At 37.6% G+C, this 19,141-nt stretch overlaps 1 long non-coding RNA gene across 7 annotated transcripts; it reads right to left on the reverse strand.

Moving 5' to 3' along the window:
- Window positions 1-5,147: 5,147 nt before the first annotated feature.
- Window positions 5,148-10,458, reverse strand: LOC143848646 (uncharacterized). Of its 7 annotated transcripts, none has more exons than XR_013235437.1 (6): window positions 10,364-10,458; window positions 10,151-10,268; window positions 9,612-9,975; window positions 9,419-9,535; window positions 8,791-8,910; window positions 5,148-5,905 (listed from the first exon to the last, which is right to left on the reverse strand). It is a non-coding gene; the product is annotated as an uncharacterized LOC143848646 (long non-coding RNA). The 7 variants fall into 7 exon arrangements; XR_013235441.1 differs by having other exon boundaries at window positions 9,612-9,676; window positions 9,941-9,975; window positions 10,151-10,441; XR_013235438.1 differs by lacking the exon at window positions 9,612-9,975.
- Window positions 10,459-19,141: the final 8,683 nt, after the last annotated feature.

A 19,141-nucleotide genomic window follows, 5' to 3' on the forward strand; every position in this document is an offset into this window, starting at 1 on the left:
ACTCCAAATGTTTTCTTATCTTCTGATGAGACTTTTACTTCACTATGTCATTCAACAATCTATCAACTTGAAAGGCAAGAGAACACTAATAAACAGAGCATACAAACACATGATTGATCATCACTACAATAGAGGACTAACATGCAATAGGTTTTTTTTTTTTTTTTTATGAAGTAGGGTGTCCCCACCCCACTTTGTAGAGTGGGACTAATTCCCTCCGGATGCGCGCAATCACCCGTAAACCACAGCTCCTATTACATGCCCAAGCAATAGTGTTTGCCGAATCCCCCTCGGCTATTAGGGGCCCGAGGTTATTAGCTGTGAACCATCTAAGCCCAAAAAGTAATAGCCCGAAGTTATTAGCCGCGAACCATCTAAGCCCAAAAGGCAGAGCCGCGACTTCTGCTTCATTTGCGTCAGAAAAACCTGCGGGTCCTGTGGACCCCGATCCGAGGACGGCGAGGGAACGGGTCCCTGACACCCTCATGATCTCCACAACGTGAAGGAGAGCTCTACCAAGGAACTCTCGAAACAGGTGCCACCCTCACAACATAGCATGAGTGGCGATATAAAAAGGAAAAGAGACACATCCTGATCCGGAGCCAGGGCTCGAAACCAAGATATATCTAAAAATAACTCAGAGTCGCCATCCATGGATGCGCCATGGAACCAAAACAAATGCTCTGTTTGCAATGGATAACCAGAGATACAAAAGGTTCGTGCCTGATGACGAATGGAGAAGGTCCGAAGAACGCCCCCAATTCGCCCGAGTGCGAACACTTGGTCTCTTATGCCATTTATTATTAACCTCGAAGAGTATTGGGCAAAAATCATGAGAAATGGGAATAATCCTCATGAGTCGTCTATCTAAGCATGCATTTCCTGAGAATAGAAATAATAAGCACATAAAAAAATAAATGAAAGATGTGCCACCTAAATATTGCTAGGTTATGAGTGACATACCTAACTGGTGCCTAAGTTCTGGTGGACAAACACATGCATGCTACAGCTACAGGTATAAGGTCTGCGCATGAAAGTAAGAAAACATAGCAAAACACACAACATAACAAAACAACAAATCCTAAGACTCTAAACGATTTAGCCCGAGTCCTCGGATGATCTGGTATTCATCCAAAGAAGCCTACGTATCCCCGCCTCCACGAGAATCAAGGCAACGTAGTTCTTCGCACCTATTCTAAACTATGATGCCTAAGACACCTAGACCTCTATCTTAGACTCGATCTAAAAGACCGGACTAGTTATTAAAGCTTCTTGAACGATTATTTAAATTCCAGTGAATTGTGAATTTTAGGACACCCTATATGCCCTAACTAAATGCTAGTTAGCCATACGCTAATGCAGGTGGTTCCTACAACCTATGTGTAACTAGGTTGTGCGTCCTAAGGAAAACAATGGGATCGCTAACGTATCCAAGACCTAGTCATCAGTCGGCGATGTGAATCGCCAACTGACCGGACGGAGGCGCTCCTAGCTAGGACAAACTCCTAACTCTAACACAAACACACAACAAGCACACAACAAAAGACAAACTTCTAACTCTAAAACTCTCTATCTAGAACAAAGTCCTAACTCTAGAGGAAGATCTTTCCGAAAAATAATATTTTGGAAGATTTTTATATTTTTTAAAAAAAAAGGTTAAAAGATTTATTTACAAAGTTTGGCTGGACCTGAGATAAGAATCTCAAGCTGCACTACGTACCTCGTGGAAGAGGATCAAGCCAACGTAGTTCGAAACGAACTCTCAAACTACGCTTCTAAAAGAAACACTCAACACTTTAGATTTTTTTAAGGTTTTTTATGTTTTCAAATGTTTTTTTTTTATGTTTTAAATTTCTAATGTTTTTGAGATTTTAAAGCTTTTCCAATGTTTTTGGATTTCGAATTTCTGATGTTTTTTGGATTTTTTAAATGATTTCAAAGCTTTTGGATCTTAAAATGATTTCACTCTTACAGGGAACATGCAAGTAACACCACAAACTAGGGCGAAGCCCTGAATCTAAAAGGGGAAACCCCGAATAAGCAACTAGCGTCTCAAAGAGACGAACCACCACACGAAAGATAGCGTCCCAAGAACAGAGAAAACAATCTAAGATCCCAAGCAGAGAAGGCTCTAATAAGACTGAGTTAGTCTCTAATGGAAAAACTTCTAACTAACCACACTAGACGGGGAGCGCAAACGAGTCAGGGACTCTCTAATAGCACTACCAAAAGAGAATGAGTCAATGACTCTCTAAAAGACAGGGATGATCCTGAAAAGACTAATGGAGATGACAAACGAAGATCAGGACACTGAAATCCTATATGTACTCCGAATGTTAGAGTAAAGTTTAAGTGGTAATCAAAGAAGTGATAATGAGGGGTTTGTCCCTTCGACCAACTTGTTCCATATGAAATGAAGCTGACTCGACCTAAGATGCAGAGATTTGCCTTTGATCAACTTGTTGAGTATCTTGCTTAGACAGCCCCAACCCATTTGTACAGCTTCATTCCTATAAGGACATGAACCCATCCAATCTTCTCTTCCTTACTCCATTATTGAAAGATCATTTAAAATTGTAATGGATTGCGAAAGACAGTCAAATAATGAGAAAAGGGGGGGACATTCACTTCACTGTTAAACATAATGATTAAGATATCCCTAGCCTGGAGAGAAAGATTTGATCAAGCAAACAGATTACTATAACAGAATAATCGCAAAAATCTGCAGCTCACCCATTTACCTCAACTGAAGAAGAAAACTACAGATCATTCTATTTTCCTGATCTTAAACACCTTAGGCTTTTAACATACAAGAGCTTAATACCAACCCACGCAGATCAAGCATTATGAAAATGACAATATGATCAAAATACCATGCTTCCCAATTTAAGAGGAACTCCAACCTTAAGCATTACAAGAACTACTGCATAAGTGAAGATGTGAAATAGAGGACACTGGGCTCATTTTATATCTAATTATGACACCACTATCATGAAGAACAGGTACCTTAGTGATAACGGCACCGGGTCGCCGTGATGACGATGTAGAAGGAGCTGATATTCCTTAGCCGGAGTTGGGATGCGACTTTGGTGGGCGAAAGCCAGAGTCCAAGATTCATAGCCCCCTATTGCCTATGCTTTGAATGGATCACCTCCTTATCATAATTAACAGAAACACAGTTCAATGGATCAAACCCATCTTCCCAAACCCCCCTTTGTTGCCAAATCAAATAGAAACCCACTTCAATAAATCAAATCAATCTTCCCAGACTACTTGCCCTGCCAAACATAAGCCAAAACCTACTCCAAAAATTCAAGCTCATCTTCCCCAACTACTTCTCTTCCTCTCTCTCTCTCCGTTTCTCTCCCTCTCTGCATTTTCTAGCAAAAATGAGAAAACCTCTTTCGCTTCTCTCTGCAAGAAGAATCAAACGGGTTTGAGGTAGATCTTGACAGATGGAAGGTTGAACATGGAGATGGGAGATCGGATGGTGTGGGTTTGATCGGATTCCGGCAAGCTTGCCGGAATCAATGGGTTTGCCGGAGGTGGAAAAGGGTCAAAAACAGGGGATAGGGTTTGAGGGTTACAGATGGGGTGGTGGCTGATGGTGGAGGTGGTGCTGATGTGGGTTTTAGGTTAGAAATGGTGGAAATGGAGAAGGGTTTAATGGAGATTGGTTTTGGTGGGAGTGGTGGTTGAGGCTGTCGATTGGAGGTAGCAGGATTCCGGTGAAGAACCCATCGGAGAGGATGCGTAGATGAAAATGGGTTGCAGAGGGGGAGGATGATGGTGGATATGAAGGTGGTTGTGGTGAGAAGAGATGAGAATCGGATTAGGGGTTTGATAGGGGCGGCTGGCCGACGAGGTTGGATTGGAGAAGATGGTGGTGGGATGGGTTCGATGGGGTTGGCCGGTGGTGGGGGAGAAGTGGCTCAAGCAGAGGAAAGAAGAAAATGACCGGAGGTTTGGTGGGTTAAATGGAGAAGATGATGGTGGAGGAAGAGTAAGCGGCCGGCGGCTCCCTCTTCCCCTCTACCTTTCTCTCCCAGCTCTCTTTCTCTCTGTTTGCAGCCGAAAAAATGGGAAAACCTCTCTCTGAAACCCTAGTTCATGGGCTACTTAACAGAAAAAAAAATGATATTTTCGCCCCTTTTATTCCCCAGACAGCCCACTCTAGTGCATTTACTTCTGCTATTTTATACTACAAGGGGTGGTCCCAGTAAAAAAAAAGGCAAAGATTCCCTCCTCTCTACATGATTCCTAACCCTCTGATCTGATCTAATGGCCATAAAAGATTGCTTACACCAAAAGCCACACCCTAATTACAAAATCGCCCTTGCCAAAAGGAAAATCCCCTCATTGAGCATTGTCTTTTATAGAAAAAAGGGGGGGATATCTGCACACACGTATCGAATAACTGCACAAATTTGGCACGCCTTTTTTTTTTCGTCCATTTTATTTGAAATTTTGCGGGCATCCTCCTTGAAATATTAACCATCCTCTAGGAACCTTACACCTGTCGACGAGCATCACAGGTCGACAAAACTTAAGATTTTCCTCGCATTCGGGTCTAACTCCGCAAAAACTTATTTGACTTCGGGACCTTATTGGATTTCAGAAATTTATCTAATCTTGGGAGAAAAGGGTCCGGTCAAAATGGGGTGTCTACAGGTCCCGAATAAGAGAGGATAATCTCCCCATTGTGCTAGTAGCAATTTCAATGACAAAATAATATAAGTAGGTAGTAAAACTTTCGTACGAAAAATCCAAAACCAAGAAATACTTGCATTTACAAACTCGACAAATTGATAGTCTCCAATCGGTCTCAAGAAATAAACCCACACCATATAAGTTATGCTTCATCAGTAGGGAAAGTCTTTCCTCTCTGAAGGCAACATGGAGAGATTCATGAAAAATAAATTTGAAGTTTGTTAAAACAGCAGCCACGAACCTCTCCACATACTCTTTCAAAGAAGAGTAATATCCATTTGCTAACGCCAAATTTACAAATAGATTAGAAACAGGTTTGGCATCCAATTCCGAGACCAATTGAAAGCATAACATATAAATCTAAATTTATGTTTTTGTCAATATTTGCATTATAAAAAGCTCGTGTGCTAATCTCATGTAAATTGAGATCATAAATATAAATCTAAATATACCTTTTTGTCAATATTTGCATAATAAAAAGTTCTTACATTCATCTCATGTTCATCTTCACTTAGCCACAAACGTTTAAGAAAGAAATTATGGAGCATCAGGGTCCATTCAATCAACCATAGACAATTCACCATCAACTCCCGTAATTAGGAACAGTAGTTCCAGGTAACAAAATTGGACCCTAAACATAGTTTTAAACAAAAACATTGAGAAATTAACATGTCATAAAAAACCACTGTGAAGTACGAATAAAATATGTTTGGAGTTCTGCAGCATAGTGAACCAGCAGAGTCACCAGGATGCGAAGGCCCAAAAAGGATATCCAAAAACCAACTCAAGGTTAAAGTGAGCCTCTCTGCACCTAAATTTTATTCAAGCCTTGAACATCCATCTCACTTCTTGGATACAGCATGCAAATAGATAGTCTCCTCCACCAAGCATCTCAAAGTGCTGATGAAGCTTTGGATCAATGACTTGAGTGATTGATGCAAAATGCATTTGCAAAGGACAATCGGGGAGCAAGGATCACTCATTCCTTGGCTGTAACCAACATCTTCAACAAAAATATCCCAAGCCAATGATAAATATTCTTCCTTCTCCTTAAACACTAAATTCTTGTGAGTACGAACCGCATCGAGTCCTATTTGATGCAGGGTAAGCTTCCATGGGATTACTTTCTTGTCCCGAGGAACACTGTTTGCAAACTCTACCTTTTCCAACCTAAATCTTCATAGCAAACAAACGCCTGAATCCAACATTTTACAGAGACAATAAGTCAGACAACAACCTAAAAAGAGAACAATTAAGAAAAATCTATTACTATGTCTCAATGTCAAACACATAGCCTAGGACATATATATTGAATAGAAAATCCATTGAAAACACGACCTATTGAATCATTTCAATTTCGATTAAAGGAGTCATATATTACAGATGTTATGTCCTGCAAATGAGCCTATGAAAGAATAAAAATCCAGCCATATTATAGATAATATTTTGCAAGGATTTTAAATGGCAGCGAACATTTGTTTGTGTCATAAGAAGTTTGTGCTTGTAAATAAAATTTATAAATATGGTTCAATATGTGGTAGGGGTTCAACTTGGGTCGGGTCAGGTTGGGTTGAGCTTATGCTAAAAAATGAATAGGAATCAATCCGAACCTGGCCCGATATTAAGATAAAATCTCAACCCGAATTCCCGAAAATTGTCCTGAGTTCCACCCCTAATATGTGAGCCAATCTACCAAGGGGGAATCAGAGCACGATGGGTCTTGATGATCAGTAATGGAAAGAGGGGATTGCTCCAACTTAGTCGTTACAATATTAGCTTCATGGTATATCTTCTTTTTTTCCCTTGGTGATTTTTGACCTGGGTTAATGAACATTTTCTATAGAAAGATGGAATTTCTACTACCCATGTTTAGTCAGTTAATCAATCACCCAACAGCCAAAGCTTCAATAGGACTAAAATCCAAACCTAAAGCTTCAACTCAACGAAGTGAAGATTATAAAGTTTTTCTTTCTTTCTCTATTAGAGAAATGATTTTTTTTTCTACTGATCATTGCAAACTTAAACACCATACTACCACATCATAAACCCAAACTTTTCAACCGGACTAAAATCCAAACCAAAAGAGCTTCAACTCAACAAATGCTCTCTAAGTTTATTCCTTTCTATTATAAGATGATGATTTTTTAATGATCATTGAAAACCAAAACATTCCGTAGATAGATTTACCCAATGAAGGAAAAGTTTTATTCCTTTCTATTATAAGATGATGATTTTTTAATGATCATGGAAAACCAAAACATTCCATAGATAGATTTACCCAATGAAGGAAAAAGATTATTGGAAACCAAAACTCTATACTGTCAGATCATAACCCAAACTTTTCAACATGACTAACAATAATGGGACTTTAGATCAATGAAAATAAGCAAACATATCCAATTTGCATGTGTTCAGGGTAAATCAATTAAGAAACCTAACATGTTTTGTGTTGATCTTAGCAAACAAATTACAGAAAGATGAAGTTTTTAACCTTCTGTCCTTCTTCATTATCGATAAAAAGATGAAGTTTCTACTACCCATATTTAGTCAGTTATTCGATCACCCAACAACCAACCCTTCAATATGACTAAAATCCAAACCTAAGAGCTTCAACTCAACGAATTGAGAGATTTATAAAGTTTTTCTTTCTTTCTCTATAAGCAAATGACTTAATTTTTTCCAATGATCATGAAAACCCAAACTTTCCAATAGGACTAAAATTCAAACCAAAGAACTACAACTCAATGACTTCTCACTCTATGTTTTCTTCCCTTCTATAAGAAGAATTTTTTAATGATCATTGAAAATCAAAATTCTTCATAGATATAATGCATCAGAGAGATAGAATCCACACCACAGGAAGAATATCTGTAGTCTACAAAAAAAAAATTGGACCCAAACGGACAATATACAGAGACGAAAAAATAAATATGAACACACCACACACCACAAGAAGAATATCTCTGGTCTAAAAAAAACCCAAATGGACAATAGATAAGAGGCATAAACAAAATTTGGACCATATACGTGTAACACTATGGAATCCGTTGGTGTGCCCATGCACAGTTGGATTGAATCCCTATAAACCGAACAAAGCTGCTTTGAAACGAAGAATAATTACTGTTCCTTTACAACATTCTTCTTCGAGAGTTGGAACATCTTGCATGTTGCTATGTTCACTATAAGTAGCCAACATTTAAAGAACAATATTGTCACCCTAAAGCATCAAATAGAGTACTCTCCGTATCATTATTTGTTGTTTCATCATTATCATTAAAATTCTTGTTGTATAGTTTTCAATTTAGAACAAACCCTCTCGAGGGAGTTTGGAGAATTATGGCGATGAACCCATGACCAGAATACCCAATCTTGTACTGTCAGATGATCCAATCCCTCCATATGGGGGTGCCTCCCATGGATGGGCTCATGGGCCATGGTGCTAAATTGCTCCCTTAAGACAATCTTGACCATTATCAATCTGGTTTGTGGCCTTTAAATGGGTTGTCAAAAATTAAAAACACTCCACGTTAACGTTCGACAAGCAAAAGGTCATTGACTTCGTGGTTAGGATTGTCATATTGATGATTACTTACTTATTTTTATTGTGGCCCATCATTTGTAGGCCGCCTGCACATGGACAGCGCAGATCATCTGAACTCTAATACCAGCATGTATGATGGTGATGATTCATCGCCAAGTACCAGAAACAATTCAATTTTTTATTTTTTTAGTGTACATGGTTTTATTGGGGGAGATGGTTCGATTAAATTTGTGTTTTTGTTTTATTTATTTGCAGCTAAAAGCACTACATCACGAATTCGAGTGTACAGTTGGAATGCTAAGAGCAAAGAATTTAGAACTAGAGGTAAATGAGCAGCTTTATGATTTGTGTTAAGTCGTCCTTGACTCATTATTGATAGAATAGCTAACATAAATACTACCATGGATTCCTTGAGTAACCTAGTGTAAATACCTACAACCAAGCTCATATACTACTCAGAGAAAAGAATGTGTATGGAGAGAGAGATTGTGTGTGTGTGTGTGTGTGTGTGTGTGTGAGTGGTGTGTGTGTTAAAATACCTATAAAAATTTCCTCAACCAAAATAACATCATCTCGGGTTCTCATAGTGGATGCTTAAAGGGTCCTGATGTTGTTGGCAAAATCGCCTACTCCCCAAAGGTATCCGGTAAGCTTATCACCTAAAAAAGGTATCAAATCAAGAAAGTAATGAGATTTCCATGATCAAATAAAAAATGAACAGTTACTTAAAAAGAAGGAATAAAGAAAACATGGAAGATTAGAGTATTTCCAATTGTCCAAATAATTGCAGTCCATGAGCAAGAATAGACCCGAGGTAAATACAAGCTGCCAAATATGGCAAAAAATGCAAACAATTGCAAGTTCCAAAATAACAGTGTGCATCTTAATTTTTAAACAACGGCAAGATACAAATACCTCTACACAGCCATGATGATCATGGTGACCTTGTTTTTTCATTGATTTGTTGGGTTATTGGATAACCAAAGTAAGACTTGCTGAATTGGAATATGGAGAAGCTAAAGAGATATGGAGAAGATTTAATTGAAAATTAAGTAAAACCAAATTAATGCTTCAATAAAACTCAAATAAACCTAAGAGCATAAATGCTATATGGAAATAGTTTGGAGTTAACTATGAGAATGTGCAAATAATGTTTGTAGATTAAACCTGGTGATAGCTACTGGACATATGAGAGCCACAGCTAATTTGCACCGTCATAGGCTTTTGTGAGAAGACGGGGAGAGAAAACATATTTGCAACTGCCCGGGTTCTGTTCTTTGCTACCTACAATCAACAATGTCACATTTGAATCCATTTCAGCGTATAAAGACTACTTGTTAGACATTAAGGAAAAGCTTACTATTCAAATAAATAGAATCCAGACTGTCGTTTATAAAGCTCTTCTTGATGCACATTGAAGACCTCCTGTTCTACATCAAAAAGCTTTATAGCCACTTAAAAAATTTCATTACAAAAAAACAATTGTTTGTCCTGCATCAGAAGGCCTTATAAGTATGTAAAGTTGAAAGATATGATAATCATTGCTTCCCATGGCTCTATATTTTGGTTCCCACCCTACGCCCAAGGACCATATTGGAAATTATCAAACCCTTCTTCGTCTAATTGAATATTAGGCATCATAGAGCAGCATTTGGAGAAATGGATTTCTTGATGGCTGGAATGACTGACCGTGACAAACAAACCATGGATATCTATTTTTCATCCTATAAAACAAAATAATCATCTCTTACTTCACTAAAATAAAATGTGCCCTAAAAATTCACATCACTAAAATAAAATGTGCACTAAAAATTCAGCTGATCAAACCCAAGTCCCAGAAATTCAAAATAGTAAAAATACCCATAAAATAAAATAAAGTTTTAGATTTTAAACCCTTACTTTATGGTCATGATTTTTTGTATTCAAGTTCTCTGCAACTTCCAGTGTCCTTTATGCCATTTTTTACTCACATGCACATGAGACTCATCTTTAGAAACGCCATTAGAAGATTCAGAACCTGGAAAAAAAAAATAGATAACCAGATTAGAGAACATGAGATTCATGAAATGTTTATAGAAAAAAGAAGAAAATTTAAGGAAAAATGATGAGAACTTATGTTCAGAGGCAAAGCAAGAGATGAAAAATGCTGAAATGGCCCGGATAGAAGGCGCAGACCAAATTTTCCTCTTCCCTGTTTTGGTTTTTTACACGTAAAAAGTAGGAAGGGAAAACCGGGACACGTACAAAGGCTAAAAGCTAGGAGACGACACCTGCGATGTGCGAGAGACATGTGGCGGGGAAATAGCAAAACTACTGAAATGACAAATATGCCCAGGCAAAAAAGGACATAGCAGGAAAGCAAAGGAAACCCAAGCAGAGGGATACAGACGGAATTAACCAACGTCAAAGCACGTGACGAAGATTCAACATTCAAGGTAAATCACTAAGGAAATGGCAAAATTGTCCTGGCCAAATTGGGATGTAGGAGGAAGATTTAAAAGACAAGGGTAGGGAATTATATAGAAAGTTGGTTGACGAAAATACATGGGTTTAGGCTTTTAGAATAGTAAGGATAAGGATTTTTCACAGGTGGGTTAGTGGACTTTTATAGACCTATTGGTACCTTTTGTATGAAAATTAGAAGTACTCCTGATCACCATTGATCAGTGGGGGCCGAATTCTGGCCATTATATCACACTTGATCTTGAGTATACGGTCTAGATCATCTCCAAATCGCACCCATTCGTGAATCCAATCATCAAATGGTCAATCGTTGGACCACGATTCAATTATTTTCTAACAGTTGGTTCGGGACCGATCACACAACAAGGTACATGCCTGATCGTTAACCTACACTCTAGATAATGCTAGATCTTGACTGTCCACTGATCATCATCTAATGAGTATAATCAATCAAGATCAAGTCCGATCGTAATGAATGACCTAGATCTCAACGTAAAAAATTTAAGGCACCTAATTGCGCATCCAAATTGCTACATGTGCCTTAAAGTGCTACATGCGCCTCTATCTCCCTACAACTCACTACCCCAATGAGCGCGCTTACACCATGAGCCATAAGCTCATAAAGTAAAATTTTAAGGTAAGTGGGAGAGGCTTTATATACCCTTATCTACCTTTCCAAACTTCCAATGTGGTAATAAACTTTAAACTCCACAATCCTTTTACAAAATTACTTTAGAAAATTCATTTTCAAGAGTAAAATATTTTTAAAATAAATAAAAATTTTAAAAATATTTTCAACAATCTTCCAGTAATTTCAAAATCAAAGGAAAATAGATCTTATCATACTTGAAATTCTTATGCAAAAATGAATATGTCTTGCAAATTGAAGCTTCACTTAGTGAGAGCACACCAAAGTTAACTGGAAATGTATAGTAGATGTATCTTTAAACTAGTATTTATTGGCATCTCATTTTGTACTAACCGCAATCAGACATACTCTAGCACTCCAATGATGAGTTGTATTTACTAGAGAAGCCATTATGGTGAACTTTGGGGGGGGGGGGGGGGGGGGGGGGGCTATAAGGCATTCTATGAAATAGAGTTCATTATATTTAATTTAAGATTCTTACAGCACTAAATAGATGCATGATACTTAAACATAATTATTTTATTTATACTTGATTATTGATTATGCCAAAATATAAGTTTTAGTTGATTCTTGTAAAAAAATAATAATCTATTTTTTGCAAAATTACTCTATACTTATATATTTATTTTCATGAAATAATCACGTCTTATAAATTTTTAAAATACCATTTACAAAATTTTGACGGATTAATTTGACCTCAAGGATGAACAGGGAGTGGATGGAAGTGTTTGAGAATTCAACTCTGTTAGATCTTATTTCTGCAGCATTTTTTGTACTATATGGAAATATTTGTCTTGATAACACATTGTGTTTAGTGATTAAGACAAGAGCCTAACATGTTATAAGACGCCTATTTAATCACCTTTGATCAAGGGGCTAGGATTATTTGATGAGCGAATGGGTAAAGGGATGAACTTACAATTGCCCTCAAAATCATGAATTGTATTAATATTCACAGTACATGATAGATCCATGTTTCTCAAGGTAAATGTTATCAGCACTACTGTATTTTGATGAGGGAACTCCTCACTTTATTAAAAGTACGGTATGGCCCGCACCATAGGATGATCCAAACCGTCCATTAGATGGGTCACAGCCTAAATAGGTTGTGCCCAAAAAATCATTTCCATAGTTTGATCCTAACCCTCCGATCTCAATGCTAGAGCGTTGATCATAACCCTCTATAGATCAGAGGGATAACATTTCCTTTTCTCAGTTATTATTTTCCTTATTCCTCTTCTCATTGATAGCCCCTTCATCGACCGTTTTCAACCGACACTTTGAATGGGTCCCACACAGCAATCATTTCATGAAGTCGTAATCTGGCATAGAAATGACCCGAGAGAAAATCAAATAATCTTTTTAGATTGTTTAAGTCCCGACATGAAAGGGAGATGACAAATAACATGTGACCCCTTTTTTGTTCAATGGTTTGGTGCTCGGGGCTTGGTAATGCCACCCATATATAGCTAATTCCAACCAATGTGGGTTTTTTCTGCATTTTTTTGTGAGTTTTTTTAAATGCTGTGTGCCCATGAACTCATGAAGTCTGGCATCTTTTTTTTATAAGTAGAGTGGTGCCCGCTTTAAAGGATGATCCAAACCGTTCCTTTATCGGGTCACAACACTACCTCATAGATCATTTCCATAGGATGACGCTAACCCTCTGATCTATAGAGGTTTCTATAATGTGCAGTCCAAAGCATACAGATTGGAGAGTTAGAATCAATCTATGGAAATGATCTACGGTGTACAGATTATTTACATCGTGGCCCAATAAATGAACAGTTTGGATCATCCTTTGAAGTGGGCCTCCGTAATTTTTGAAAAGTATCGGACTTCACACGCACACCCCATATAAAATCTCTTTATCACATTCGATGGGCATGGCTAATTTTGAGGGTGCCAATAACAACTTCAGTGTTGCACACGGTCTAGCACCTATATATGATATCTTATAGCACACGTGCATGACGTAAGGCATTTGCCATGTATACATGCAACTATGAATGCATAGCCAATTAGCTATAACATGCATGAGAAATTTATAAGCGTTGATCTTAAAGAGCCTCGTAAAGTGACTTACATGGTTTTTATCCCAATACAAATGGTTATCTCAACTAAGATAAGGGGGTGTCCCGGGAAATGAAAGGGAAGAATTTATCATTTCCCTGGTAACATTGATTGTTCAAAAAGATTTTCTTGTGGACAATATTTGTTTAATGGTTTTGCTAGGGCACTCGTTAAGGAGCATTTAAAGCACCTATTTTCATGTACCCACGCTTTTATCCTCAAAACACATTTATTATTAGAGAACCGTTTCCCACAATTTCAATTCTATTACGAGAAAATAACAAGAATACCCCTATGTCATAAAAGATAATAGCCAGAGTACCTTAACCCATTTTCCATGAGATTGAAATATTTTATTATTTTATATGAGATAAGTTTATTTGTCATTTTCATGAGATAGTGTATTTTGTCATTTTTATGAGATAGTGTATTTTGTTCATAGGATCGATAATCCTAACCTTCCAATCTATGCATTTTTTTTTATTCCTCAAATCAAAGGGTTAAGATCATTCTATGGAGAAGATTTTACGGGCCCACACTATCTACATTAGGGCGCAACAAATGAATGGTTGGATCATCCACCCAAACAATGTTGGCACACTTTTTTTTTTTCATTTGTTGGGGGTGTGGCCAGAAAATATTTTTCAATCCTAACCCCGATCTATGTAGTTTTTTTATATTGCGGTGTCCATTTTAAACCTTCTCAAATCAAAGGGTTAAGATCATTCTATGGAGAAGATTTTATTAGAGAATAAAATTAGATCTGAATTAGAGAATAAAATCCGGGCCCAACAAAATGAATGGTTGGATCACCAAAAAAATACGGCCACCAGTATTTTTTCGGGTTGCACATAAGTGCAGAGCTGTCTACCATGTAAATTGTCTTGCATTAGATAGGTCTTTTTTATTATTTTCTATGAGATATAAGTGTATTAGTCATTTTTTATGAGTGAGTGGTACTTTGATCATTTTCTATGAGATAGGGTCTTTTTATTTTCCATGATATATGAGTTTTTTTTTTTTTTTTTCAAAGAGATAGGTGTATTTAACACTTTCTATGATATATAAGTATTTTTGTCATTTTTCATGAGATTTAAGTAGGGATATTTTCGTTATCTTTTATGAGATAAGGGTATTCTTGTTATTTTGTCATGGTGGGGGTATTTTTGTAAAAACCAAACCCAAGCCTCTTTTGTTGAAATTGTAATTATGGAAATAAAATCCCGACTACAATCGTTGCTCCTTACATGTGTTTGAGGATATATGTGTTTGAGGATATATGGTGGGGGTATTTTTGTAAAAACCAAACCCAAGCCTCTTTTGTTGAAATTGTAATAAATGTGTTTGAGGATATATGCGTGGGGGTGCATGAAAATAGGTGCTTTAAATGCTAGCAAAACCACAAAATTTGGACCAATAGACTGTATATAATATACCAAATGTCTTCAAATAGCTTGTGCCCAAAAATTATTTCCATAGGTTGATCCTAACCCTCCGATCTATAGAGGGTTAGAATCAACCCTCTAACATTTAGATGAGTGGGTTAGGATCAACCTATGGAAACGATTTTTCGGGTACAACCTATTTACGCTGTGGCCCATCTAATGGACGGTTTGGATCATCCTATGGTGCGGGCCATACTGTACTTTTAATAAAGTGAGAGTGCCCTCATCAAAATACAATAGTGCTGATAACATTTCCCTATACCAAATGTCTTCAAATAGGAGTGCATTTCTTGCTTCAAATAGTCAAAAAATAGCCACAAAGAAAATCCCACTCATTTTATATTTGAAAAAGAAACGTGTAGCCTTCTCATCCTCATCGATAACATTTCATCAACCGTTTTCCAATGGGTCCCACACAACAATCATTTCAACTAAGTCGTTATCTTGTATAGAAAAGAATCCAAGAGAAAATCAAATGACCATATTTGTAGATTGTTTAAATCCTAACATGCAAGCGTGATGATAAATAACTTATACTCCCCTTTTTGTCAATGCCACCCACATATAGCCAGTTCCAAGATATGGATAAAGCAATCACCTTAATATACAAGAAACCCGATCTTTTAGCCCGGCCTTTGAATATCTTATCATTTCTTTCTTTCCAAATCATCCAAATGGTGGCAAGGAGAATCACTCTCCATATGATTCTTCTTTTTTCTTCTCATGAGTCACAGAACCAAGATCTCAGGAGGTTCTCCATGCTTTATGAAAAGACTCAAGAAATGCCGAATCTTTGTAGGATAAGGCTCCATACCTCTCTATAAGTCCTATGATGAATAAATAATGATCCATAGTTTTCCCAGCCTCCGAGCAGAACTAGCAATGATCCGCAATTAGAAATCTACGACTTCAAAGATGATTCATCATGATGATCTTGTCCAAAAAAGCTGTTCATCCGAACTCTAGGGGGAGCTTGGATGTTCACCCTGGTAATATTTAAATACCGGGGTAGGGCACAATATAATTGTATAATGGCTTGACACTGAACTCCCTGATGGAACATTAGATCCAGATGCTTTTATCCGTACCATTTCTCTTAATGAAGCATGTTTCCAAAGTCTCCATAAAGCGGGTTACTCTCTCAATCTTCCTTTCAAAAAAATAAATCCTCCTGAATATATTACTCCACGATGCACACCCATCTACTCATTCAAAGTAGTCTTCAACAAAGCCTCCTTGTCGGGGTCGGGCCTGTAGCTCAATGGTTTAGGCTTGGTTTCTCAACCTTGAGGTTGCAGGTTCAATCGTAGTTTACCTACCAAAAGAAGAAAGAAAAGGAAAAGCCACCTTGTTCTGTGACACCTCATATAAGTCCTGATAGGCTTTTTTTGGTCGGTAAGCTGGGATTGAACCGTCCTCTAGGTCAAAAAAAAGAAAAAAGCTTGATAGGCTTCACATAACGGAAGCTCGTGACACCACCTATCCAGCCATAATTTGACCCTATTTCCTTTGTAAACTCTATACCTTACACTGTCATCAAATTGAAATTTTAATCTTAGAATATCCATCCAACATGTCACTCTTTTAGATCTCTGTCTCTCGGCAGAAGTTGCCAGGAAGCTCACCATACTTGCCATCAATGACCTTTGTCCACAGGAGCTCACACACCTTCCCATACATCCACAATCTTTTACCAAGTAAAGCTTTGTTAACTCCTTGTAACCTCCTTATATATACCAACTCCCCTCTCCTTCTTTAATAGATTTACACTCTTCTTTCCATTTTACAAGCAGAATCTTCTTCTTCTCATCTGATCCCCCATAATAATCTTCTATTCTTCTTTGAATTTGTTCGATGCGCTTGATGACAAGTATGCTCCCCTCTTTTGTCATTAAGGGGCAAGTACGTGAAATCAAGACCATTGATCTTGTAGAAATTTATGAGGCTACCCACATGAGCTTGGTCAGATCCTGAACTAACATATTTGCAAAATATAGACTACTATAGAAATTAATGGTTCACCTTAAGAGGAATGCTTTAGTACCTACTACAGCACCTTTAATTGATCCGAACCATTCATCTGAGAGTCTTTGCTTTGATCTCTTATGTCCGAAAAGTCAAACTAATTTTGCAATTTTAACATCTAATTATGAATACCCCAAGTAGTTTGGGACAGAGGCTTTGTTGAGTTGAATTGAGTTGAGAACATCTAATTATGAATAACTTTTTGTTATTCATAATTAATTTAAAGTAAGGCCTTTCTATTGAACAGTCAGGATCAATTAAACGTGGGACCCTATAGCGGGCGTGGCACAGTTTACTTTAATAAGGGGACACCCTATTTTGCTAGGTAATTTCGTAGAAAGCCATTTCACAGCTCAATTTTGTAGGAAATTAAGAACAGCTACACAGGCTCACTTTTTAGCAGATTTTATATTATTCATTTAATTCATCTGAGTTGGCTATTCTCTCCTGCCAAACGAAGCTTCCAAATTGGTTTTATCCCTTATTATTATTTTTCGGGAAATGTTATTCGCACTACTGTATTTTGATGAGGGCACTCCTCACTTTATTAAAAGTACGGTATGGCCCGCACCATAGGATGATCCAAACTGTCCGTTAGATGGGCCACAACCTAAATAGGTTGTGCCCCAAAAATTATTTCCATAGGTTGATCCTAACCCTCTGATCTATAGAGGTTTAGGTTCAACCATCAAACATTCATATCGGAGGGTTAGGATTAACCTAAGGAAATGATTTTTGGGGCACAACCTATTTGGGCTTTGGCCCATCTAATGGACGGTTTGGATCATCCTATGGTGCAGTCCATACAGTACTTTTAATAAAGTGAGGAGTGCCCTCGGCAAAATATAGTAGTGCTGATAACATTTCCCTATTTTTTTTTTATAAAACGGGAGTTGATATTAATAGGGGATAGATACCCTTTGTCTGTATAAAAATCCTTGAAATTAGATTGATTCATACTTATTATAGGCAGCTGATATCTCCACTATCATATTTTGATAATGGCACTACTCATTTTGTTTGGGAAGTGATAGATCGACCCCCATATATCTTAAATCGACCCCTATGTGTCTTTCTCTCTCTAACCCAGAGGAGAGAGAAAGACACATGGGAGGTCTATTTGAGATATTTGGGGGTCGATTTTTCACTGCCCTTTTTTTTATTGGATGTTGATATGGTAACAGCCTTAAAAGCTAATTAAAAAAGTGTAAAACAATTAAGGAGTGCCATTATCAAAATATTGAAATGTTGGTATGAAGTACCCTATATTAAATATATGGTAAGCATCTCTTACAAGCAAATATTGAACCACCCTAATCACAGTACGCACCACATAGGGTGTACACATGTACGGTCAAGATGATGTGATGATCACTTTTATCTCTCTAAGAAAAGGAATGCTTCAGTACGGTGCGATCTTATTGTAATACAATGCGTCACTCTCACTATTACATAGAAGCCCTCACCTTTGGTCGATCTGGACCGTCCATCTTATATGCCCTAGGATGGATCTCCAATGATCCGAAAATCACGCTAATCAGACAAGTCCTAATATATGCAATAATGTGTACTTCTTTCTGGTCGTTGGCTGACACTCACATTCATAGCCCGAGTTTTAATATAGTTTCTGCACATATGTGCAAGTAATTAAAAATAAATACAGTGGGGTCCATAGTGAGGGCCCCACTGTATTTAGATCAGTGGTTTAGATCATCAAATTATGTGGGCCCGCTTTATTTTTAAATAACTGTACTTAATGTGCAGACAACACTCTTCTTTTGAGCGATAAGAGATCTAACATAGGGTCTATCAAGTGGATGGTCCAGATTGATCAAAGCTTGGGTCATCATAGGACGATATCAAATAGATGGTCTAGAATGATCGAATATTGGGCCATCACAGATCCATCAAATGGATGGTCTAGATCGATCTACTTTTTGGTCACCAGAGATCCAACAGATGATCTATCAAATGGATGGTCTAGATTGATCAAATACTGGGCCATAAGAGATCCAACACTCGCTCTATCAATTGGATGGTCTAGATCGATCAAATATTAAGTCATCGGAGATCAAACACAGGTTTTATCAAATGGGTGGTCCAGATCGATCAAATCCTAGTCATAAAACAGAGGTCCAACACAATCTCCATCAGATGGATGGTCCAGATCGATCAAGCATGGGTCCCACTATGTAATATTACATTGAGGCCATGTACCACTCAACCATTTCTCTC

The sequence above is a fragment of the Tasmannia lanceolata genome, unplaced genomic scaffold, assembly GCF_043159265.1.
Source record: "Tasmannia lanceolata isolate RefF3 unplaced genomic scaffold, GAP_Taslan_0.1 ptg000016l, whole genome shotgun sequence".
In the NCBI taxonomy this organism is placed as follows: Eukaryota; Viridiplantae; Streptophyta; class Magnoliopsida; order Canellales; family Winteraceae; genus Tasmannia; species Tasmannia lanceolata.